Below are 24,840 nucleotides of genomic sequence, written 5' to 3' on the forward strand. Positions count from 1 at the left end.
ATAAGAGGTGAGAAATAATGTGGACGTGGTGCACATTGCACTGAGAGCTGCAAAATCATGGCATAGATTTATTTTACAAATAAGAGGGTAAATATATGCTGTTTAATGACTAAAGGAAACACATGCTAAACTTTGAGGAGTTCACAGGTACACTGCTTGATGTACAGAGAATGCATGACAGATGTTGACTGCAAGGTGTTTTGAAAATTGTTGTGGTTTTAGCAGATATCGGAACCCTTAGGAAAACTTTGATGTGTAAGAGCCGTACAGGAAACATTCCCTCGAGTTATGCGTTTAGACTTGGAGATTCTGTTAACAGGATGGATTGGAGCAGCTATATAGAGATAGAATGTTAATAAAACTCTGAGTATCAGTGAGATGGAAATGGTGATGTTACTGTTCTATGTGGTCCTATTTTGAGTTTGATTTTTCATTGAAAATATATCATTAAATACCAACAGAAAGATTTAAACATACAAGGCACTAATATTCTGCAGTTATGCATTATATTGTTTGTAAGGTGCACCTGATTAACTTTGGAAATCGGGCAATCCTGCACATTTTTTAAACCTAGACAACCGGGGTAGTCCAAAGTGGGGTGAGGTGACTTGCATGGCTTTCACTTGGTAATCTTACCCAGAAGCCTTTACAATCCTCAAATGTGAATAAAAACACAGGTTTTTCTCACAGTTCTGTGAGGAAAATGTCTGTAATCTACGGGGAGCCACAATTTACCTACCGCCCAGCATTCTCACAAGTCTCGGAATTAATATGGTAGCCCAATTGTGTGGGTAGGCCCAGTGCCCTCAAAAGGAAAGGGACCCAAACACAATGTAGACACATCACATTTTTGCACTGTAAACTAACTCGCAAAGTGAGAAGCTGTGGATTTTTGGCCATAGCTCAGCAGGCAACAAAGGAAACATAGCAAACCTGCACATTTGTGAACGCTAGACAACAAAGAGAGTCCAGGATGGTGTTTACTGGAGTGGCTTTTATCAGTTAATTTTTTCTCAGAAGACTTTGCAAACCTCAAACATTCACTATAAGCACACATTTTACTCACATTTCTGAGACAGTTCTGTAATTCGTTTCAGCCACAAATGTCCTACCACAGTTCTAAAATGTCTCCCAACAAAAAAGGGACTCCACATATTCGGGTGTGCCAAGGGACTGTCACACAAAACAGACTAAATCACAGCATGGAGAGATCAGCAATAGGAATAGCTGTGGTTTCGAATACCGTGCTCGGCCACCACCCATGAAAACCTATCAGGCATATAAATCTTTGAAAAGTAAATATGCAGGAGATTCCAGGGTGGTGTGCCTTGCATGTTTCCCACAAGGTTTTCTTACCCCATAATGCCCTGCAAAACCTCAAACTTTGCCTGAAATCACACATTTCCTTAACATTTCTGTGATGGACACATGCCTAGTGAACGTTTACTAATGGCTCCCATGACAGCCACATGAGACTCAGGAAGATGTGTCTTTCAGCCGCCTTTAGCAGACTTACTGTGCTGAATCCAACTCCTTCCAGTTGGTGCATGCAAGTTGAGGGGTGTCTGGGGCTGCCTTTCAAGGCCCACATTCCTCGAATTCACTGAGCATATGCACTTTGGAAACTAAGAGAAAAGTGCTGGGAAAGACTGTCCTAAGTTCTCTAAAGGACATGTCTAAAACTACAAAGAACGTTTGTTTTTTAAACAGGGTAGTCAGTGAGACCATGGCATAGGTCATGTCCAGTGTTTTGTTCAGCGCTGTGACTGTAAAGCACTTGTAAAATGGCAAACTGAAAATCTAATATGTTCTGACGGAGGATGAACATGGCAACCAGGACAAATATATTAACCAAATGTGTAGTGATGGGTGCCGAGTTCTCTGTAATGTTATGATATAGTTTAAAACACACTATCACCCTAGAGGATATCCTGTCGCTATCGCAGGAGCAGTTTGGGATGAACCATGACTCACACCTGTTGAAGAGCCAACTCTTCAACTTTGCGTGGAATGTAATAATTTTGGAAGCAGCTCAGATGTGTAGAGGCAGGTAATTCCAACCTTTCGGAGCACAGAACGAGACAACACTACCATATGTTGTGGCGATGCATGTGCATGGGATGTCTGTGAGTCCAAGTCTTGCTGGACAAAGGTTTCTCTGTGATTTTGGGGTATGCTGGGCACTATTGGGCTTTGAATGTGTGTGTGAGGAGTTTGAAAAGAGCTGTGAATGGGGAGCCAGTGACGTTCTCTGAGGTGCAGAGTGTGTGCATGGAGAGAGGTTAAGGGGGAGGCTGGCTGCTGTGTTCTTTGTGGTTTGGAGTCACCTGCTTAATTGAGTGCAGTACTATTTGAATATTCAGGTGAGTGTGAAGTTGTTGGGGTTGAGTCCTTTGGTTAAAACAAAGTGACTGCATGTGTAGTTCTACTACCTTGAATATCTGCCTTCTATCTATCCAATATCCATGTGAAAGCACACCTAGACTAAGCTTTTCCTACCTGTTTCTATCTTTGTCCCATTCAGAGTCCTGACTAAACCTTATTCTTGCCAAGTGAAACTTTACTAACACCTTCTGTTGCAAACTACCTGAAGCTCAAAAAACGGGGCTTTGACATGTGTTTAGCGCTTTCACTGTGCTAAATACAACTCCTTCCAGTTTGTAGATTCAAGTTGCGGGTGTCCGAGACCGATTTTCAAGGCCCACATTCCTCAAACTGAGTGAGTATATATACCTTTGAAATTAAGGCAAACATGCGGGGGAAGCCTGCCTAAGTTCCCTATAGAGCACTTAAAAAAGTACTGAAGTGTATGTGTTTACCATAAGGGTGCTACTTGACAGCATGGCTTATGTTCCGTCCACCATTATGTGAAGTGTGGTGATTGTTATGCACTTATCATGTGGCGAACAGAACACCTTCCACGTTCTGATGGCAAATAAAGGTGTCAATCAGGCCATAAGGAAGTCCATAATATTAGAAATCGATAATATTTTCTCAAATAGAGGAAAACAGTTTGTGAAGCTGCTAGTCTAATGAAGTAGCGGCCCATGGAAGTTATGTATCCATGCACATCCATTGGAAGGTATATATTATGGCAGCTCCATCTCAGTGTATTTCTTAGTACTTCAGTTTATGTATGGTATAGCATAAAGCAAGTAGGAAAACAGGGCTGGCTGAGATGGGCACTGTAGACAGTTACAATGGGTCTCCTGCCTCTCTCCTTGCTTAGAGCAGACTCTTCAACGACTACATGTTTGAGTCTTTCTAGCTGTTGGCAAAGTGTCGATCTTGCAGCCTTGTCACGTCCTCCAAAGCATATGAAGTTGAGGCTGCTGCTTCTTCTGTATCAGTAAGACTTTCAGAAACAATCACCTGAAAGTCAAGGAAATACATGGGTCTTCCACTGGTGATCTGATGATTAACAACATACGCATTGTATGGTGCCATCTGGATCACTTGGGCACCAGGTGAGAGTTTCACAACTCGTGTTATGGCTGAAGAACCTAGTCATTCTTATCTGCACTGCACATGTACTTATTGTAATCATATGTAACGTTTGGCTTGTAAACCTCGGCAAACTGAACCCAAATCATGACAGGGGAAGGATTGTAGTGAGCATGTACACATCACGACTATCAGAGAACTTAACTGTGAGCAGTTCTTTGGAACACAACGCTGTGTTTTTTTTAAACTTCTTGTAAACAAGCTCCTGCAGGAATCCTTTGCAGCAATGTCGAACTGTACCGCATGTCACAGTGCCAGCTTTGTACTACTCACTGAACAGCTCTGCTCATCTATAGAATTGTCCACACAAAGGTTATATCCTTTATGAAGGAGTGGCTTGACAAGCTCCCATGCAATATTTGCCATGGCTCCTAGCGTGGGAGAGCATTTTAGAGGTTTTAGAAGGAAGTCCATCCCTGTATACACTCTCAGGAAGTATACATAGCCGGTAGTGCTCTCACAAAGCATGTACAACTTGATCCCATAACAAGTTATTTTGCTCTCTTATGTACTGGCTGAACAACAGCCACCCTATGTAGAAGATCAAGGTATCAACAGCTATGTTCTTTCTAGGAGTATAAATCCCTGGGAACTTGACGAACAAATGTTTCACGACAGGCCACATTTTGAAAAACATGTCATGGCCTGGATAGTCCCAGGGCCAAGCAGCAGAGTTATAGAAATGCAGCATACGCTGCAATAGCAAAAAACGATCTCTGCTCACGTATGGCGCGAACATGGGTGTTGCTTAAACCATGTGAGTAGACCAGTAGGACTGCAAGCTTGGTTTGTGCACTGACCCCTTTTTGAGAGTAAGGCTTTGAAATGTCTCCAACTCTTCAAGTGAATCGGAAGCCCACCGGTATGCCCTACAATGAGGCCCAAGTGTGTTTCTTTGTTCCCTCAGATATTGTTCAGTTGTTAAATTTGTTTGCTGCAAAATTTCCTCAAGGAAGTCAACGTCTACAAAGAGATGGACATAGTCAGCAAAACATTTGCATTATCGACTTTCCATCCAGCATCTCTGGTCAATGGGGGAATTTGGCACTGCACTAAATTGGGAGTTCTCGCTCTGTGCTTGCTGGCTCACATGTCTGCTGTTTGGGTTGGTCTACGCTTTTACAGTCCCTCCGATGCACAGACTGCTTGTAAAGAGTCATCACAACTGCCATGACCATGCTTCTTAGAATCGCTGGAAGAAGATTAATCGGATGGAACTCCCCTTACTAAAAACTCACTTCCAGATTCTGTTCCATTTTCTTTCCCCTCAGATACTGTCTCAGTCTCTGATCCTTCCTCAGAGCTATCCTCCATAAATCAAGTTAGGGCCCGCATAACAGTCATCCACGGAGACGCCATCTCTGCTGACTGTCTAAAACCTTTCTTCAAAAACACTTTGGGGGTCATTCTGACCCTGGCGGCCGGTGGCTGCCAGGGCCACCGACCACGGGAGCACCGCCAACAGGCTGGCGGTGCTCCCACGAGCATTCTGACCGCGGCGGTTCAGCCGCGGTCAGAAGCGGAAAGTCAGCGGTCTCCCGCCTACTTTCCGCTGCTCGGGGGAATCCTCCATGGCTGCGGAGCGCGCTCCGCAGCCATGGGGATTCTGACACCCCCTACCGCCATCCTGTTCCTGGCGGGTCTCCCGCCAGGAACAGGATTGCGGTAGGGGGTGCCGCGGGGCCCCTGCAGTGCCCATACCCATGGCATGGGCACTGCAGGGGCCCCCGTAAGAGGGCCCCGCAAAGTATTTCAGTGTCTGCCATGCAGACACTGAAATACGCGACGGGTGCAACTGCACCCGTCGCACCCCTGCAACTACGCCGGCTCAATTCTGAGCCGGCGTCCTCGTTGCAGGGGCATTTCCTCTGGGCCGGCGGGCGGTCTTGTGACCGCGGTGCGGTCATTTGGCGGCGGAACCTTGGCAGACGGCCTCCGCCGTCCGCCAAGGTTAGAATCAGGCCCTTTGTCTTATGTAGAAGGTAAAAGTATGGTTCTGAATCGGAGGGTGGGTGGATGTGTGCATCTGTGAGATGAGTGTCATAAAGTGTAAAAGCCCCCCCAAAAAAAAAATCTCTTACCTTTTTGATGCTCCAACAGTTTCACCAAGGACACTTAAAAATATACAAAATAAAAAAACAAAGTGTTACTACAACATGCCACATAGTACTACAGTATACTCCATGGGACCAATGACGCAGTGGAGCGACTAACACTCCTACACAGTGTCCCCTGGGGAGAGCAGAACTGCACCATATCTTCAGAGATATGGTGCAGCTCTACTCTGTCCATGTGCTGGTGCACTATGTGGTGCCTTGCGCCAGTGCGGGTACTGATGTGCTGTAGAGGAAGGGTGTTTCTGTTAACATCACGATAGTTTTTGTGCAGGAAGTGATCTCTTCTTGCAAATAAAAACAAAAAACTACTCTTTGAAGCTTTCTCCTCACTGAAAAAGATAGTTCTCTGTGTTACACACGTCTCAGACAATTGCCGGATTGTGCTGCAAGTCCATGTTTCCAAGTCTTTGTAGATACGTTTTACGCGAAAAAAACAAGGGTGTATAGACCGGAATGCCCAAGGGCTACCCATTGAGTACTCCCTCACACAAAGTAACACTACCTATTTGCCTTGTAAAATCCAGAAAGGACGTTGCATTGAGTATGTGCAAAAACAGTCAAGCAAACACAAGGCAAACTCTTTCTATGCCTGGTCCATATAGTGTAGATTTAGAAAGTTGTATGCATTTGTGCTTGCTGAGGTAATATTTGTTTTACAATATCAGGGAAATAAACACTATCAGCATGTCCATTACTTGAGCCCAAATACTCTCATGTGGTCTAGTGGATAAATGGCCATTTTGCTTTCTTCTGGAGGCAGTGGTAATCGTGATATCACTGGTGCCACCCCCTGGCGAAAACAAGCAGATGCTTGCTTGCTAGTGGCCAGTCATGCATTTTTGTCCCTCGTTCTGTGTGGGAGCAGGGACCAACTACGGTATAATTACTCTTTGTCTTGTACATCTGGTCTTTCGGAGACTTTTTTCCTTCATCTTCAGCTTTATTTCAGCTGTAAGCCATAAAATCAACATCCTTCTAATGGCAAAAAAAATACATAATCTATTACAAATATTTCACAATACATAAAATCATTAATAAGTTAACATTTAAAAATCACCAAAAATTGAGGAAATATTCATTTGGAATGGACATTGTCATATCAAGTCATACTTTGGTTCTTAAAGACAATGTTATAAACCCCTCCTTTGTAATAATACTCATTCTATGGGTTAAGGGCTACCCTATTGAAAAATGGGTCAGACTTAAGCACTATTGCTACCGCATACTAACCAGTGGCCATAATACAAAAGTTGTGTTCTACAAATTGGAAGAGCAACTCTTAGATCTCACAATCCAGGCACATTGCAGAAAGCTGGCGACTGAAAACACTAACTTTACACTAATGTTGCTTGATAATACACGTAGTGACTGCCTATAGTTCCTGATCCCAAGGAACCGACATAGCGGGATGATCCATTTCCTCCTAGGCTTTGAATACCTTGGACAAAAAAAATAAGAAGTGGGCCAAAGACTCGACTTCCATTGGGCAGTAGGGGCAGGAACTGTTCACACAGCTTCCTTTTTCCCCATCTAGAGGGGAAAGAGTTCAATGGCAAAATTCCTAATCTGAATTTAATGAACAGATTATTTGCCTGTGCCGGGTATGTATTATCCATGTAGTATTCATACTTAGGCAGGCATTTATGATGAAAAAATTGTTCTGTGCTACTGCCCGTTAACTGTACTTGCCAAATCTGGGCTAATACAGCCTCCCAGTATAGCCTTTTTACGTGCAGTGCCATACCTCTTGTTATATTCTGCGGGCATCTCCATAGCTCCTCCATTTTGATCCAGTGGCCCTGGTCCTTAATATAATTAAGCCACGGAATAGATTTCACTTTATCAAAAGATAGTAACTCCAGCATGGCCATCCTATACGACCCCAAGTGCTCAGAAGACCACAGACGCCCCCAATATAAAAGGGGTTTCAAGGCAATTACACGATGTATTTGGCCAAGTCAATTGAAAGTGGAATGAGTGGGGTGCTGACTGGTAAATGTAGCATGGAGCACAGAAACATGTTTTCAATCAGGGTTAATCTATATGAATTACAATGTCCCCAAAGCTCCACACCATAAGGTGCAGCCTTCACTGCTGCAGCCTTATATACCGTGAGTGCCGGAGAGAGTGACCCTTCTAAAGAGTTCTTTATCCCCCTACCAACAACCTTTGCCCGCTACTGTAGATAACAGAGCTTTTCTCTAGTTGTGAAGCCCAAAAACATTGTCTGACATTCTTATACCCAAATAATCAAATTGCTTAACCTGCTTAATGGGGACACCCCCATAGCCATTTTCCCCCTGAAGGATTTATGTGGATTTTGGGCCATACATTTTGACTTCTCTGGATTAATGTCTAACCCCCTCGCTTCACAAAAACGCTGCAAAAAAATCTAATTCATTTTGCAGTCCCATTGGGGTTCTTGATATAAACAAGGTGTTGTCAGCGAACATGAGAATAGACGCTGGTATTCCCTTTAATTTGGGAGCATCATGATTGCACCAAGCCAACTGGTTCACTGCCCCGTTAATATAAACGCTAAACAAAATAGGGGCCAAGACACACCCCTGTCTCACCCCTCTTGCAATCGGGATTGGGTCAGTAAGATCAACTCCCACCATCCACCTAACTCTAGCATAGGTGCCCTCGTGCAAATATCTTATAAGCCCCAAGAGGTCACTATCCATACCACAGGCATTTAAAACTCTCCAAAGAGACTCTAGTGGAACCAAGTCAAAAGCCGCCCTCAAGTCAATGAAGGCATTGTAAAGATGGTCATGTTTTAGGGTCAGGTACTTCCAACAAAGTGATTTAAACCTAAAGACTTGATCCACTGTGCTAAGCCCTTTTTGTAATCCAGCCTGCCAATCAGCAAGGATGTGATGGTCAATAATCCATGAATGTAACCTTGCCAGAATCTGTTTACAAAAAATCTTTTGGCTGATGTCAATTAAACTTGTTGGTCTGTAATTTCCTGGAGAGTCTCTGTCCACCCTTTTATCCACTGGCACGATTGTTGCTCCCCTCCACATGGGGGGGGGGAAATACCTTCTCATTTCAGAATGGCATTACTTAGTGTGTTTAAATATGGTATCCATACCTCAGGTTGTGACAGATACAAATCACCCGGGATGCCATCAAGGTCCGGTGCTTTCCCCTTATTTAGGGACTGCAAGTCGGTGGAGGTTTCGTCCAGATTAAATCCTGCCAGGTCAGGACTAGAGGGGCCATACTTACTGTGTAATGGGTTGCCAGCAACATCCCCAGGAGCTGTTACTAATATCTTTTCACTATGTCTTTCTCTATAGAGCCCTTTGAAATGGATCACCCATCCCTCAGGCTGGATTGATAGTTCACTCTCGGAAGCAGGGGGATCTTTCCTATCTGTCACCATCTTCCAGAATAACTTGGAATCCCCATCACATAGGGCAGCAGTTAAGTTACCCCATTGATTGCTTTCCCACCTTGTTTTGGCATCTCTTAGAGTTATTTTATAAAGGCCCCCTAGCGCCCTTTATCTCCTCTTTGTTCCCCTTGTACAAAACATTCAAGAGCTGCGATTTCGCCAATCTACAGGTCTTTAAGAACCACCTTGGTTTTCTAAAGGTAACTGCCCTTCTACGTCTCACCACTGAGAAAAGGGGTCTCAGTTTATCCATCAAATCACAATGCAGTTGGACGAAGTTGATCACGGGAGGGTGAGTAGACACCAAAGGGGACAGGCTCTCTATGACCATGTGGTAAATTGTGGACTGGACCTTCACATCATTTGCCACCTGTGCCCACCTTACATTCCTCCTATTATTTAATACCTTGATGTTACTACTCTTTACCCACGGAGACAGGCCGCAGTCTTTAACAAGCATTTGCAATGCATTAGGTCTCGCATTTGCTTGAGTTGCAGCTATTGGTGTTGTAGATGCATAACTGGACTTCTCTTGCCATATGAATTGGTTAATCAAAACATTTATATGGCGTGGCTGCGCGTGCTACATTACAGCGCTACACCGCCATACAACACGCCTAGCTGTCTTCATAGTTAACAAGCTTGCGCAAGGTTTTAGTCTCCATCCCAAACCCAATGAAGAGTAGCTGGCACAGAAGGAGAAAGGGGTGTTTGGCAGGGGAACAAGAACACGAGGGAAACCAACCAAAGCGAGGGAGGATTGCAGGGGAGATCATGCCAGACAGTGAGATGGAACGCAGAAGATGTTTTGCAAGGGGCATAAGAGAAAGAGAGCAACATGGAGGCGGGAGGATGTTTGGGGAACAAGAAGCAAACAAGGAAAGGCAACATGAGATGAAGGGGAGTCAGGGTTTGCCAGGATGTGTTTGAGTGATTATGATGAGGTGAAGATTACAAAGGGTAGTACAAAATCAGTGAGATTGGTGGTCCTGTGTCACATGAGTGACACCTTTAGCCTTTCCTGACATTTTAACCATCAACACTTTGCAGGCCAGAATTTGCATGCCTAAAATGTGAACTGCAAGCCCCAGAATGCAATCTGCATTTATGACAGAACTGACAGAGGGAATCAGGCGCAAGTGACTTCGTAAGAACTATGCATCCCACCACGTAGATATGCAAAAAGGTTGTTATAAAGGACAAACCACAGCAGTGGTGCAGATCAGACCTCTGACCTTGAGCAGGATATGTTGGTACCTGGGGAGTGTCTGAAACATTACTGGGAAATCATAGTAGTGAAAACAAGTAAAGCACTACTGTGTTGAATTTAAAAATATATTTTGCAGCTCAAACATTCCGATCACAGCAGCATCTGTTACATGTACCACAAGCCAAGAGATTATAAGCTTTCGACAAACCAGTGTCTCTGAGACCGGTTTCATGTTTGTTTGCTGTGCAGCAACAGTCATTGTGCATGTGAAGCATTCGTACATTAACCCGCTGAGCTACCCCAGCAGTCTCTAATGAATAGATCCAAGGATGGAAATGCACATCATAAAATTTCTGTACTTGAATAAAGAAGAGCAAGTCATACAGACGGCCTCTTCACCTTGACAGAGATGATAAAATGTAAAGCAGGGGCAAATGTGTTTAGGTTCCATGAAACAAGTGCCTCGAAGTTGTGAAATGTGTGTTCCAGATCCTCCATTACAAACAAATCTTGAGGACCTGGGGGAGGGCTGCTATTTGGCTTTGTGGAGAGAGGTCACATGACAGGAGCCACAGACACAAAGGGCTGTCTGAGAATCCAAGCCCCTAGCACAAAGACGAGGGGTAAGGGTTAACAAAGGTGCAAGCACGGGGCATGGTTCTCTCTGCTGCTTGCTTTGGAGTGCAGTTTGAATAACTGTAGAGGAGGAAATGCGCTCCTTTTAATAAGGAGCAATTCTCACAAGAATTTTACACTGCAGGAACATGTTGCTCAAAGCGGGTACTCAAACATGCGTGCAAAGGTGAACAAAAGTCACAAGACAATGGTCGGAATTTTGACCCAAAGGTTTACTCCTAGCTAGGCGCAAAGGGCATAAACTACGTGTTAGAATAATAATAATAACTTTTATTCGGTATGAAAAAAATCATTCATTACAACAAATAATCACCAATACATTTGTTAAAAATAGCAATAAAACCATATATAATAAAAACACCCATCAAGAATATAAACATATAAAACCACATTCATAGAAAGCAATAAAATAGAAAAATTCATTCTAAAAACTCAACATTATTACGCCAAGTAATAGCACCCTTCAGGAATGATCCCAGGCCCTTCCACACCAATACATCTGAGGCCATTTGCAACCACATAAAAGCAGGACGATATTGCACGAAACCCTTGGGCCTTAGGAGAGGTAATAAAAATTTAGTTCTAAATGGTGCATAGAAGACACAAAACAATGTAAAATGGGACAAGGTCTGTTGGGACACCCCACCACAGGGGCAGAGTCTAAAACTTTTTTCCCCATACTGACCTAGCGGGAAACACAGATTACTTCTGATGATCCCCAAACGGAATCGGGTTATAAGAGACCTTTCCATCACATCCTTTATCCTAAGAGATAGCGCTCAGGACCTACCCACATCTTTAACATGATGAAATCCCTGATCGATTTTTTTCCCTAAGGCCCCCCCCTCCCTCCTGGTCCCCTGGATTCTTAAAAAAATAACCTTTACCCATTTCTTATCACAACTAGTCAGGCCCTCAGGATAGTCAAACAATTCAGGCCGCCCCAAATCATAAGCCATCTTCCTTATGTGCATCAGCCAGGGAATATTCTTTACATTGTCGCAAGCCAAACAATCCCTTAAGATATCCCTATTAAGAGTGGCATGTTCATTACTCCAAATTGAGATCCATGGCAGAAGGGGAGCCAACTGGATAGTGTCCTGCACAAACTCAAGCTCCAGTTCCAGATGAAGGCTAAAACCAGGGATATTTTGTCCAACTCCCAATAGCCTTCTACAGAACCGATTTTCTTCCACCGTAAGGGCTCGGGTGTCCCTATACCCAAAAAGTGCAGCACCATACAGCAGGACAGGGAGGCATTTCCGCCTATAGATTTCAAGAAAAGGCTTGATAGGTTTACTCCCTACCCTTACAGCAAAGTCAAAAGTTGCACCAACTGTTGCATGAAAAAGCGCACCCCTTCTGGCAATACAGGGCTTCCAAGATCCTTTCTCATCAAAAATAATCCCTAAGTATGGAAACTCATGGACCCTACTGATAATTTGATTCTCCACCCTGCTCAAGGGTCTTCCACAAACCATAAAATGTGATTTCTTAAAATTGACCTCTAAACCCAAAGCTGACATAAAGGGGGCATAAGCTCTAACTATTTCCCGGAGACCGTTCATAGTGCGGCCATGAGGACCGCGTCATCCGCATACGTCAATACAGGGATATCAGTACCATTCACCTTTGGGACATCCCTACAATGTTTCATCAGAAAGTCAGACAATCCATTTGTATATAGAAGGAACAAAGTAGGAGCCAGAACACACCCCTGGCGCTCACCCCTTGAAAGCTTAAAAGCCTCCGAGCATTCCCCATTAGACCCCACCCTCACATTTGCAACCATCCCTTCTACGTGTTAGAAGGAAAACAATGGCGAAAGCCTGCTGCTTATTGTTGCCTCTGTGCAATTTCAAAGGGGACACTAGGGTGATACGGAGTGGCTACTCCTGACAACAGCGATGTGACGTAACATACAGAGCTGACAACTTTGGGACTGGGGAATCAGTTTTGAGACTGGCATCGGTTCTATTAAAAACAAAAAATAAAATCTATATCTGAAAATAAACTTGTAACAAAATTAAAATGGTAATCAAAAGGCAGATACTTAGTGTGGGTGTGTAAAAGTCCACAACAGAAGCTCTTTAAAATTGAATGAAGCAAGGTAAAAGAAACAAGTAAGAGGTAGAAACAACATACGGCCGCTAAACGGCAAGGCCAAAAACAACAAGCATTTGGAATGCAATAGTCTTGTGTTTGCTCGAGTTAGAGCTCATAGCGTTGTAAATTACTGACTGGACTTTTATTGCCACACGGACTGAAAATAACAAAAGGAAGAGAGCGAGGGTGAGCTGGCCCTGGAAAAGCCCCCTCTGCTGTTGGTTTGTGTTTACAGAGGGAGCTGGTGGGGAGGAGTAACTGAACAAACACCCACACTGTTGAGGTGAAACAGGCAAATGCCAAAAAAAGTCCCTTACAGAAGAGATAAACAGGACATACCGTAATTACACAGTACTTTGTGCTGCTCCTAAAGTGAAAAAAGGCAGTACAAAGAGGCAGAACTGACCTCTAGCAAGCAAGGATTTTTGAAGGACACTGCAACTAACAAATGAGAACGCTGGAACTTACTCTATAGTATACTAAAAGTATACAGCAGGCCGAACGCTAACGCTCGACCTAAAAAGGGATGCTGAAAAGGTTGCACAAAGGGCCTGATGGTCACTATCAACTCTAGGGACCACTATCATGTCAAGGAGAGATAGCCAAAGCCTTTGGTCCCAAAAAAATATAGTCAAGGTTACTCAGGTAAGCTCCCCTCCTGAACGTAGGCAAAGCCAGAGAATCTCATCTTGTATTTCCATTTACCTGTTTTAACCTCATACAAGTGATTAAATTCTCGATGTGGGCTCCTACCCCCATGGCTCTACACATCTCTTCCTGCACTGGTTTTGATCTACCCAAAGATTCACCGTAGGGATAAATCATAGATAGATGATTTTTGTTAGGTCTCAACTGGGTGTTACAATCCTTGGCCACTATAACTGTATGTCCCCGGGGAGCTGGGTTAGCGTGTCCGCAATTCGGTCCACCATCGAAATTTGGACGCTTGAAGGGGCAGGTCTAATGTAAACATTTACCATAGCTGTGGTTCACCCCCCTCTGGGTTGCAATCTTGAGTTCTACAGTCAGTATATCCATACTGCTACAGGGAATTACTTTTACTTCTAAGAGTAGATCCTGATTAAGCCAGATTACTAGACCTCCTGCAGCACGTCCTGAAGGTGAAGGGACTGCTAACTTTTGAAAAGTAAAGTATCCCACTCTGTGTAGCACCAGTGGAGCCCAGGTTTCCTTCATCATAATTATATGATGCTGATCTAGAAAATTACACCACTCTGGATCACTTAACTTCGGTCTTTGGCCCTCCACATTCCATGAAAGGAGCTTAACTGGATCACCATCACACATTCCAAATTCTAACCCCTTACATGATTTGGTTCCATCTGATGTCACTTCCAAGTCCCTGATTTCATCTGTAAGCACTTTGTGGTTACATTCACACCCCTCCTCTCTATTCGTTATAGGCCTCATAGATTTAGTGTTGGCCAACCTTTTATTGCCTGCACTGTACTTTTCCCCCATGATTTGCTGTGAAACACCCTGTCAATCAACGTCAGACGTATCTCCAATAGATTTCAAGCTAGCACGATTTGAAGAGTGGGGGTGGGCTTCCGATATTGGGCATGTTTCTACAATCTGTAGGGGCATGGGGATCAATGGTGTAACCCTTATTTGTGACATCAAAGAAGGCCTGAATCTTTGCTCAAGGGATAGGAGGCCATCCACAACTCTTGATTGGCTAATATCAGCCCAATACAGTCCTTACCCAAATCTGAGCATTTAATTCTCGTAGCGTGTCTTATGTCCTCTCTTATCACTGATCTGCAACACCTAGCTTACCTAATCCAATGAACTGTTTTGTTTAATAAGTGAATCTTGGGTTTCTCTTTTGCCTGCAGATACTTTCGGGACATTCGAAAAATGCAGATCATACTGCTTTCCTAATTTATTGTTCTGGTAGGATCTCCCTTAAATTTCTTGCTTCCCATGAGCCGTGCACCTTTTACTACCTCCTAGAGTCTGTTCTTTCCCACCAACTAAATTAGAACTACAACAATTAAAAGAGACTGATGCTTGGTGCCCCGTAGGAAACCTTCCCCCTTGAGAACTGGGATTAAGTGTGTTGGTTTGCCCCTTTCCACTTTCTTTGTACTCATGTGTATTAAAAGAATAAGTAGGAGGTGCAGGTATCTGCGCGGGATCTAATAAGGGGGGGTTTCTAACTTTGCAACTAAGGTCGTCAAGCCATCCAGTTTTTCTTCTAACATTTTGCCTAGAGAACCTGTATAATCTTGTAGATTCTTAATTTAGCCCCTCAGTTCAACTAAGTGCACCCTAATAGAGGCTTCTCCCTTGTTGCCACCATTGTTGTCAATCGCACACAATTTTACAATATCGCTTCCGAGATCTTCAAGAGGTGCATAACGGTTAAAACACTCAACTCGAGATTCTATTAGGGGGAGAGGCCTATCCTGGAAGGAATGGGAATGAGTCAACGGAGTTGCTGTGGCAAGGCCCTCCTCTGTGTGACCTCTAGAATGGATTCCCCTATTATCATTGGGAGCCTGGTGTCATTGAACAGCTTTTTAAAAGTAAGATTTGATGCCTTTTCCAGGAGCCTCAGCCCCCCCACCATCGATGCCTTTGGTTTTTGGAGCTAATAAGCGTTCTACTTCCTCGATTTAATTGTCTGTTTGTGTCAAAGTGCTGTTCTCTGCAGAATGTCTGGGAAGTTTTTTTTGCCCAGCCCAGCCCCGAAATGTTATTGGAAGCTTTCCTCTTACCCATCCCTATGCGCTGTGGTTTGAAAGCAAATAGATTTAGATTAGGAAGAGGACCACACTGACAAAGGCTTTATAAGGCCCCAAGAAGTTATCAAATGGCTTGAGATTATTATTGGCCCAAGATAGTACCCAAAGCTCCAATTTCACAGCCTTAAAACAAAATAAAGGGGAAGCTGTAGGAAGGATTGAAAACCAACGGGGGAGGCCCAGCCCACCTCTAACTGGTGCGGATGGGCCCACCCTTGCCCTGGACGAGGTCTGCGGGCGTCGCGCACCGCAGTGGCAAGGCGGCGCTTTGAGGAGTGTGATGTGTGGCTCCTCCCCCTACAACCGCGCATCCTGGCGCAAGGCACAATGGAACCTGGAGTCTTCTCCAGGAATAGCAATGATGTTCTAGGCGTCCCTGTAGGTTAGCTTTCAAGTAGGGGCCTCTGGGGTCAGGAAACATATCCTGTGCCATATTCGTGCTGCTTCCGGGGTGGCTTTAGTTGAAGGCCATGGGTACAGCGAGCGTTGCTGGCGGGCCTTTTTTTTCCTTCATTTTCGGCTCGCTTACATCTGAAAGAGCATTTCCCTTGAGTGGTCGTGTTTTGACTAGCTCCAAGCTTTTCTGTAACAGGGCTGTAAATTGTGGTCTTATCTCAGACCTCACAGTGAGCGAATTTCCCGTCCCTCAACCCCACTCCCACATTTCAACCCTAGCTTCCCTTGACTGCGCTGCGGTGAGAAAATATAGTTGCTGTGTTTTATTTTCCTGTCATAGGCCCGCTCTTCTCGGCCATGAGCCAGGAGCTTTGTAACCCACTGCGCCGTTACTACAAATACCCGGCTTTAGAGTCGCCTTCCATGCTGACGTGCGGTCTGGGTCTATCGGAGCTGTCACTCTCCAAAAAAATTCACTGAACTTGTATCGCCCAATTACAATAATGCCCCGAAGATTGCTATTGCAGCGCTGAGGGCTAATCTCATTATAATATTTTGCCCTCCAAAGAAACGCACTGGCATGTGCCCCATCTAATCGAAATACCGCTTCTGCCTCCTGCTCATAATAATGGCACATTTTACTCCACATTACGTCTGTTTAACCTCACGACGGCAACCTGGAACCCTAGACACCCCCTCAGAATAATGTGCCTTGAAGCTGTGAATCACACAAAAGCCATATAGATGAGTAGATGGGATAATTAAGAATGAAACATTTTACCAGGGGAGATTGTTTCAGCAGCCACACAACTGAGTAACGCTGTAAACACGTTAGAAAATGATGGGGGTTGCAAAAGTGAGCCACCATACGTACACCTCTCATGATCCCAGCTGCTCAATGTCCACGCACATTGCTCTGCTGCAGTCCTGGCAGCAAGGGGTGGGAGCTGACTTTTTCACCTCGAGCTGGCAGAGGAGGGGTGAGAGGTGGGGACTGGAGTGGCGCTTCAGCCTCATACACACCATGCAGTGCATGAGCAACATGCCGTGGAAGGCTGGCCCGCCGGAGCTCGCCCTCAGCCCACGAGTGAATGCCCTTCTCTAGGCTCCACTGCTGCACACTGGCACCTGCTCACGGTTCCCCAGGTACAGTACAGCACACATATCGAGGAATCTGAATATTCGCCATTTGTGCTAGAGGCATGCAAGAGTAGAATTAAACTTACTGCAGACTGGATGGATAACATGCCACCACCCTCTTTTCTAGTGCTGAACTAGTAATTTAGCAACCACTAAATTAATAGGGAGAGCCGAGCCAGTGGTCTGGCTTGGTTTAAAGAGCACAAGGCGAGCCAGCAAGTTGCCATGTACAACATGCAATAAACATACTGTGTAAATAGGATACACTTTTTTAATTTAAAGAGGAGTATGTCTTGGGTATGGGGAAGCATTTCACTCTAGTATATTAAATTACATCGCTTCATCACTATCATTTTATTTTAGAGACACTCATGAACGCCCTGCCCCTATGCCCATGACAAAAAGGTAATCGGTTAACCAACAGATTATTCAGTTGTCATGTGGCCTTTGTATATGGCCTATATGTGCCCTTTGTAAATGGTCTTATATAAATGTAGCAACATTGTTGGGCCTGAGGCACAATTCTCAGTCCCAAACTATGGATGTGCAATTTTCACACTGTCTGCCTTCGAAATGGGAATGCAATTTGCAACCTGAACTTTGTACTAACAGGCTGCATTGCAACTGTTATATTTGCATAGGGGCGCAAAAATGCAGGCATAGTGGCCAGCAAGGGACAGTGCACCTCTTTTTTTTAGATTGAGTGCGCAAACACTTTTAACCACGCCCACTTCACGCTCAGCAGTTTCACTTGTTCGTGGGCTTGCTTTTCAAAAATCCTTTATCATTGGTAAATGCTTTACGTTTGTCCCGCCTTGGGGAGGTTTTGATACCGCCTTGCAGACTGACTCTGCATGGATGATTGCACGATTGCATATATGTTTGACTGTGTGTAGGAAAGTACCATCTTGCCTGGCATGTTACCCCCATTTTTCACTGTATATATGTTGTTTTAGTTGTATGTGTCACTGGGACCCTGGTAACCCAGGGCCCCAGTGCTCATAAGTGTGCCTGAATGTGTTACCTGTGTAGTGACTAACTGTCTCACTGAGGCTCTGCTAATCAGAACCTCAGTGGTTATGCTCTCTCATTTCTTTCCAAATTGTCACTAACAGGCTAGTGACCATTTTTACCAATTTACATTGGCTTACTGGAACACCCTTATAATTCCCTAGTATATGGTACTGAGGTACCCAGGGTATTGGGGTTCCAGGAGATCCCTATGGGCTGCAGCATTTCTTTTGCCACCCATAGGGAGGTCTGACAATTCTTACACAGGCCTGCCACTGCAGCCTGAGTGAAATAACGTCCACGTTATTTCACAGCCATTTTACACTGCACTTAAGTAACTTATAAGTCACCTATAGGTCTAACCTTTACCTGGTAAAGGTTAGGTGCAAAGTTACTTAGTGTGAGGGCACCCTGGCACTAGCCAAGGTGCCCCCACATTGTTCAGAGCCAATTCCCTGAACTTTGTGAGTGCGGGGACACCATTACACGCGTGCACTACATATAGGTCACTACCTATATGTAGCTTCACAATGGTAACTCCGAATATGGCCATGTAACATGTCTATGATCATGGAATTGCCCCCTCTATGCCATCCTAGCATAGTTGGCACAATCCCATGATCCCAGTGGTCTGTAGCACAGACCCTGGTACTGCCAAACTGCCCTTCCTGGGGTTTCACTGCAGCTGCTGCTGCTGCCAACCCCTCAGACAGGCAGCTGCCCTCCTGGGGTCCAGCCAGGCCTGGCCCAGGATGGCGGAACAAAGAACTTCCTCTGAGAGAGGGTGTGACACCCTCTCCCTTTGGAAAATGGTGTGAAGGCAGGGGAGGAGTAGCCTCCCCCAGCCTCTGGAAATGCTTTCTTGGGCACAGATGTGCCCAATTCTGCATAAGCCAGTCTACACCGGTTCAGGGACCCCTTAGCCCCTGCTCTGGCGCGAAACTGGACAAAGGAAAGGGGAGTGACCACTCCCCTGACCTGCACCTCCCCTGGGAGGTGTCCAGAGCTCCTCCAGTGTGCTCCAGACCTCTGCCATCTTGGAAACAGAGGTGCTGCTGGCACACTGGACTGCTCTGAGTGGCCAGTGCCACCAGGTGACGTCAGAGACTCCTGCTGATAGGCTCCTTCAGGTGTTAGTAGCCTATCCTCTCTCCTAGGTAGCCAAACCCTCTTTTCTGTCTATTTAGGGTCTCTGTCTCTGGGGAAACTTTAGATAACAAATGCAAGAGCTCATCCGAGTTCCTCTGCATCTCTCTCTTCACCTTCTGATAAGGAATCGACTGCTGACCGCGCTGGAAGCCTGCAAACCTGCAACATAGTAGCAAAGACGACTACTGCAACTCTGTAACGCTGATCCTGCCACCTTCTCGACTGTTTTCCTGCTTGTGCATGCTGTGGGGGTAGTCTGCCTCCTCTCTGCACCAGAAGCTCCGAAGAAATCTCCCGTGGGTTGACGGAATCTTCCCCCTGCAACCGCAGGCACCAAAAAGCTGCATTACCGGTCCCTTGGGTCTCCTCTCAGCACGACGAGCGAGGTCCCTCGAATCCAGCGACTCTGTCCAAGTGACCCCCACAGTCCAGTGACTCTTCAGCCCAAGTTTGGTGGAGGTAAGTCCTTGCCTCACCTCGCTGGGCTGCATTGCTGGGAACCGCGACTTTGCAGCTACTCCGGCCCCTGTGCACTTCCGGCGGAAATCCTTTGTGCACAGCCAAGCCTGGGTCCACGGCACTCTAACCTGCATTGCACGACTTTCTAAGTTGGTCTCCGGCGACGTGGGACTCCTTTGTGCAACTTCGGCGAGCACCGTTTCACGCATCCTCGTAGTGCCTGTTTCTGGCACTTCTCTGGGTGCTACCTGCTTCAGTGAGGGCTCTTTGTCTTGCTCGACGTCCCCTCTCTCTTCAGGTCCAATTTGCGACCTCCTGGGCCCCAGCAGCGTCCAAAAACGCCAAACGCACGATTTGCGGCTAGCAAGGCTTGTTGGCGTTCTTTCGGCGGGAAAACACTTCTGCACGACTCTCCAAGGCGAGAGGGATCCGTCCACCAAAGGGGAAGTCTCTAGCCCTTTTCGTTCCTGCAGAAACCTCAGCTTCTTCTGTCCAGTCGAAGCTTCTTTGCACCCGCAGCTGGCATTTCCTGGGCATCTGCCCATCTCCGACTTGCTTGTGACTTTTGGACTTGGTCCCCTTGTTCCACAGGTACCCTAGATTGGAAATCCACAGTTGTTGCATTGCGGGTTTGTGTCTTTCCTGCATTATTCCTCTAACACGACTACTTTGTCCTTAGGGGAACTTTAGTGCACTTTGCACTCACTTTTCAGGGTCTTGGGGAGGGTTATTTTTCTAACTCTCACTATTTTCTAATAGTCCCAGCGACCCTCTACAAGGTCACATAGGTTTGGGGTCCATTCGTGGTTCGCATTCCACTTTTGGAGTATATGGTTTGTGTTGCCCCTATCCCTATGTTTCCCCATTGCATCCTATTGTAACTATACATTGTTTGCACTGTTTTCTAAGACTATACTGCATATTTTTGCTATTGTGTATATATATCTTGTGTATATTTCCTATCCTCTAACTGAGGGTACACTCTAAGATACTTTGGCATATTGTCATAAAAATAAAGTACCTTTATTTTTAGTATAACTGTGTATTGTGTTTTCTTATGATATTGTGCATATGACACTAAGTGGTACTGTAGTAGCTTCACACGTCTCCTAGTTCAGCCTAAGCTGCTCTGCTAAGCTACCATTATCTATCAGCCTAAGCTGCTAGACACCCTATACACTAATAAGGGATAACTGGGCCTGGTGCAAGGTGCAAGTACCCCTTGGTACTCACTACAAGCCAGTCCAGCCTCCTACATTGGTTGTGCAGTGGTGGGATAAGTGCTTGAGACTACTTACCACTCTTGTCATTGTACTTTTCATAAGAGAAAAATATACAAAACAAGGTCAGTGTATATACACATAGCCAAAAAGTTTTGCATTTCCTCTTTTCACTCTTTTCTAAGTGCTGAAAAGTACTCCTAAACTTTCAAAAAGTTCTTAAAAGTTTAAAAAGTTTTTTTTCTGTCTTTCCAAAAAGTTCTGAAAACTTTTTTCTCTCTTTCTATCACTTTAACTCTCTCTAAAAAATGTCTGGCACAGGCCAAAGTGTTGATCTGTCCAAACTTGCATATGACAACCTTAGCTGGAAAAGAGCAAGGAGTCTCTGTATAGAGAGAGGTTTGAGTGTAGGGAAGAATCCTTCCTTGGAACTGTTACTTAACATGCGTAGAGAACAGGATAAGGCCATAGGTGCCCCATCTGTTGAAAAAGTACCTAATAGTTCCCAATCTGATTCAGGGACTCCCCCAGGAAAAGATTCAGGAAAGAAACTTCCTAGCCTGCCCATTACTAGACAATCTAGCATAGATGGTAATGATGAGGAGCCACACCAAATAAATAGTGTTGTCTCACATCATAGCAAAAGCATTTATTCTCACCATACTGGTAGTAATGTTTCTGTAAACCAAGCTGTTAGGGTGCCTTCTGTAAGGGACAGGTCTCCTTCTGTTCATTCCCATCATAGCTCTGTTTCTAGAAATGTCCCTCCCACCAACCCTGATGACAGAATGTTAGAGAGGGAACTCAATAAGTTGAGGGTGGAACAAACCAGACTGAAGCTTAAAAAGCAACAGCTGGATTTGGATAGACAGTCTTTTGAATTAGAGAAGGAAAGACAGAAGTTGGGTTTAGATACCCATGGTGGCAGCAGCAGTATTCCCCATAGTCATCCTGCAAAAGAGCATGATTCCAGGAATCTGCACAAGATAGTTCCCCCTTATAAGGAGGGGGATGACATTAACAAGTGGTTTGCTGCACTTGAGAGGGCCTGTGTTGTACAGGATGTTCCTCAAAGGCAGTGGGCTGCTATCCTATGGCTATCATTTAGTGGAAAAGGTAGGGATAGGCTCCTTACTGTGAAAGAAAATGATGCTAATAATTTCCAAGTTCTTAAGAATGCACTCCTGGATGGTTATGGCTTAACCACTGAACAGTACAGGATAAAGTTCAGAGAGACCAAAAAGGAGTCTTTACAAGACTGGGTTGATTTTATTGACCAGGCAGTGAAGGCCTTGGAGGGGTGGTTACATGGCAGTAAAGTTACTGATTATGACAGCCTGTATAACTTGATCCTGAGAGAGCATATTCTTAATAATTGTGTGTCTGATTTGTTGCAACAGTACTTGGTGGACTCTGATCTGACCTCTCCCCAAGAATTGGGAAAGAAGGCAGACAAATGGGTCAGAACAAGAGTGAACAGAAAAGTTCATACAGGGGGTGACAAAGATGGCAACAAAAAGAAGGATGGTAAGTCTTCTGACAAGGGTGGGGACAAATCTAAAAATGTGTCTTCATCAGGCCCACAAAAACACTCTGGTGGGGGTGGTGGGTCCAAATCCTCCTTTAATCAGAACAAGGAAAAGAAACCATGGTGCTATTTATGTAAAATAAAAGGCCATTGGACAACAGATCCCAGTTGTCCAAAGAAAGGCACCACAGCTCCTACCACTACAACCCCTACTGCTACACCTAGTGTCCCTACTAATAGCAGTGGTGGTGGGAGCAAACCTACTAATAGCCAATCCAAGGGAGTAGCTGGGCTCACTTTTGGTAATTTAGTTGGGGTTGGTCTGATTAGGGAGACCACAGAGGCTACTTTAGTCTCTGAAGGGGCTATTGATTTAGCCACTTTGGTTGCTTGCCCCCATAACTTGGAGAAGTACAAGCAACTAACCCTAATAAATGGTGTTGAGGTCCAGGCCTACAGGGACACAGGTGCCAGTGTCACAATGGTGATTGAGAAACTGGTGCACCCTGAACAACACATACTTGGACACCAGTACCAAGTAACCGATGCTCACAACATAACACAAAGCCACCCCATGGCTGTTGTAAATCTCAACTGGGGGGGGGTAACTGGTCCAAAGAAAGTTGTGGTAGCTTCAGATTTACCTGTAGACTGTCTATTAGGGAATGATTTGGAGACATCAGCTTGGTCAGATGTGGAGTTGGAGGCCCATGCAGCAATGCTGGGCATCCCAGGGCATATTTTTGCTTTGACAAGGGCTCAGGCCAAAAAGCAAAAAGGACAGGGAAGCTTGGATCCTGGAACAATGGACCAAGTGCTCCCTAAAGCTAGGGCTAGTAGAAGCAAACCACTTCCTACTATCCCTCCCTCTACAGTGGATTCAACTTCTGAGGAAGAAGAATTCCTTCCCTGTGCAGAACCTACACCAGAGGAGCTGGAAGCAGACACTGCTGAGCTTTTGGGTGAAGGGGGGCCTGCCAGGGAGGAGCTGAGTGTGGCACAGCAAACCTGTCCCACATTAGAGGGTCTCAGACAGCAAGCTGTCAAACAGGCTAATGGGGATGTCAGTGACTCTCACAGAGTTTACTGGGAGGACAACCTCTTGTACACTGAGCATAGGGATCCTAAACCTGGAGCTGCCAGGAGATTAGTGATTCCTCAGGAGTACAGAAAGTTCCTCCTAACACTGGCACATGACATTCCCTTAGCTGGGCACCTAGGACAAATGAAAACTTGGGACAGGCTTGTTCCCCTGTTTCATTGGCCTAGGATGTCTGAGGACACAAAGGAATTTTGTAAGTCCTGTGAAACCTGTCAAGCCAGTGGCAAGACAGGTGGCACTCCAAAGGCACCCCTTATCCCACTGCCTGTGGTTGGGGTTCCCTTTGAAAGGGTAGGGGTTGACATAGTTGGCCCCCTTGACCCTCCTACTGCTTCAGGCAATAGGTTTATCTTAGTGGTAGTGGACCATGCCACAAGATATCCTGAAGCAATTCCTTTAAGGACCACTACAGCTCCTGCAGTGGCAAAGGCCCTCCTGGGAATATTTTCCAGGGTGGGCTTCCCAAAGGAAGTAGTATCAGACAGGGGAAGCAATTTCATGTCTGCATACTTAAAGGCCATGTGGAAGGAGTGTGGTGTAACATACAAGTTCACAACACCCTATCATCCACAAACAAATGGACTGGTGGAGAGATTTAATAAAACTCTCAAAGGCATGATTATGGGTCTCCCTGAAAAACTCCGCAGGAGATGGGATATCCTTCTACCATGCCTCCTTTTTGCCTTCAGGGAGGTACCCCAGAAAGGAGTGGGCTTCAGCCCCTTTGAACTTCTTTTTGTACACCCTGTTAGGGGTCCACTCACACTTGTAAAGGAGGGTTGGGAACAACCTTTAAAAGCTCCTAAGCAGGATATTGTGGATTATGTACTTGGCCTCAGATCAAGGATGGCTGAGTACATGAAAAAGGCCAGTAAAAACCTTCAGGCCAGCCAAGAGCTCCAGAAGCAATGGCATGATCAGAAGGCTGTTTTGGTTCAGTACCAACCAGGGCAGAAAGTGTGGGTCTTGGAGCCTGTGGCCCCAAGAGCACTCCAAGATAAATGGAGTGGACCCCACACAATTGTTGAAAAGAAGGGTGAAGTCACCTACTTGGTTGACTTAGGCACTGCCAGGAGTCCCCTTAG

At 45.3% G+C, this 24,840-nt stretch overlaps 1 protein-coding gene across 3 annotated transcripts in view; it reads left to right on the top strand.

Annotated features, from left to right (window-relative positions):
- PLEKHB2 (pleckstrin homology domain containing B2) overlaps positions 1–24,840 on the top strand; it is a 676,701-nt gene that overhangs the window by 123,705 nt on the left and 528,156 nt on the right. The window lies entirely within an intron of this gene.

The sequence above is a fragment of the Pleurodeles waltl genome, chromosome 11, assembly GCF_031143425.1.
Source record: "Pleurodeles waltl isolate 20211129_DDA chromosome 11, aPleWal1.hap1.20221129, whole genome shotgun sequence".
In the NCBI taxonomy this organism is placed as follows: Eukaryota; Metazoa; Chordata; class Amphibia; order Caudata; family Salamandridae; genus Pleurodeles; species Pleurodeles waltl.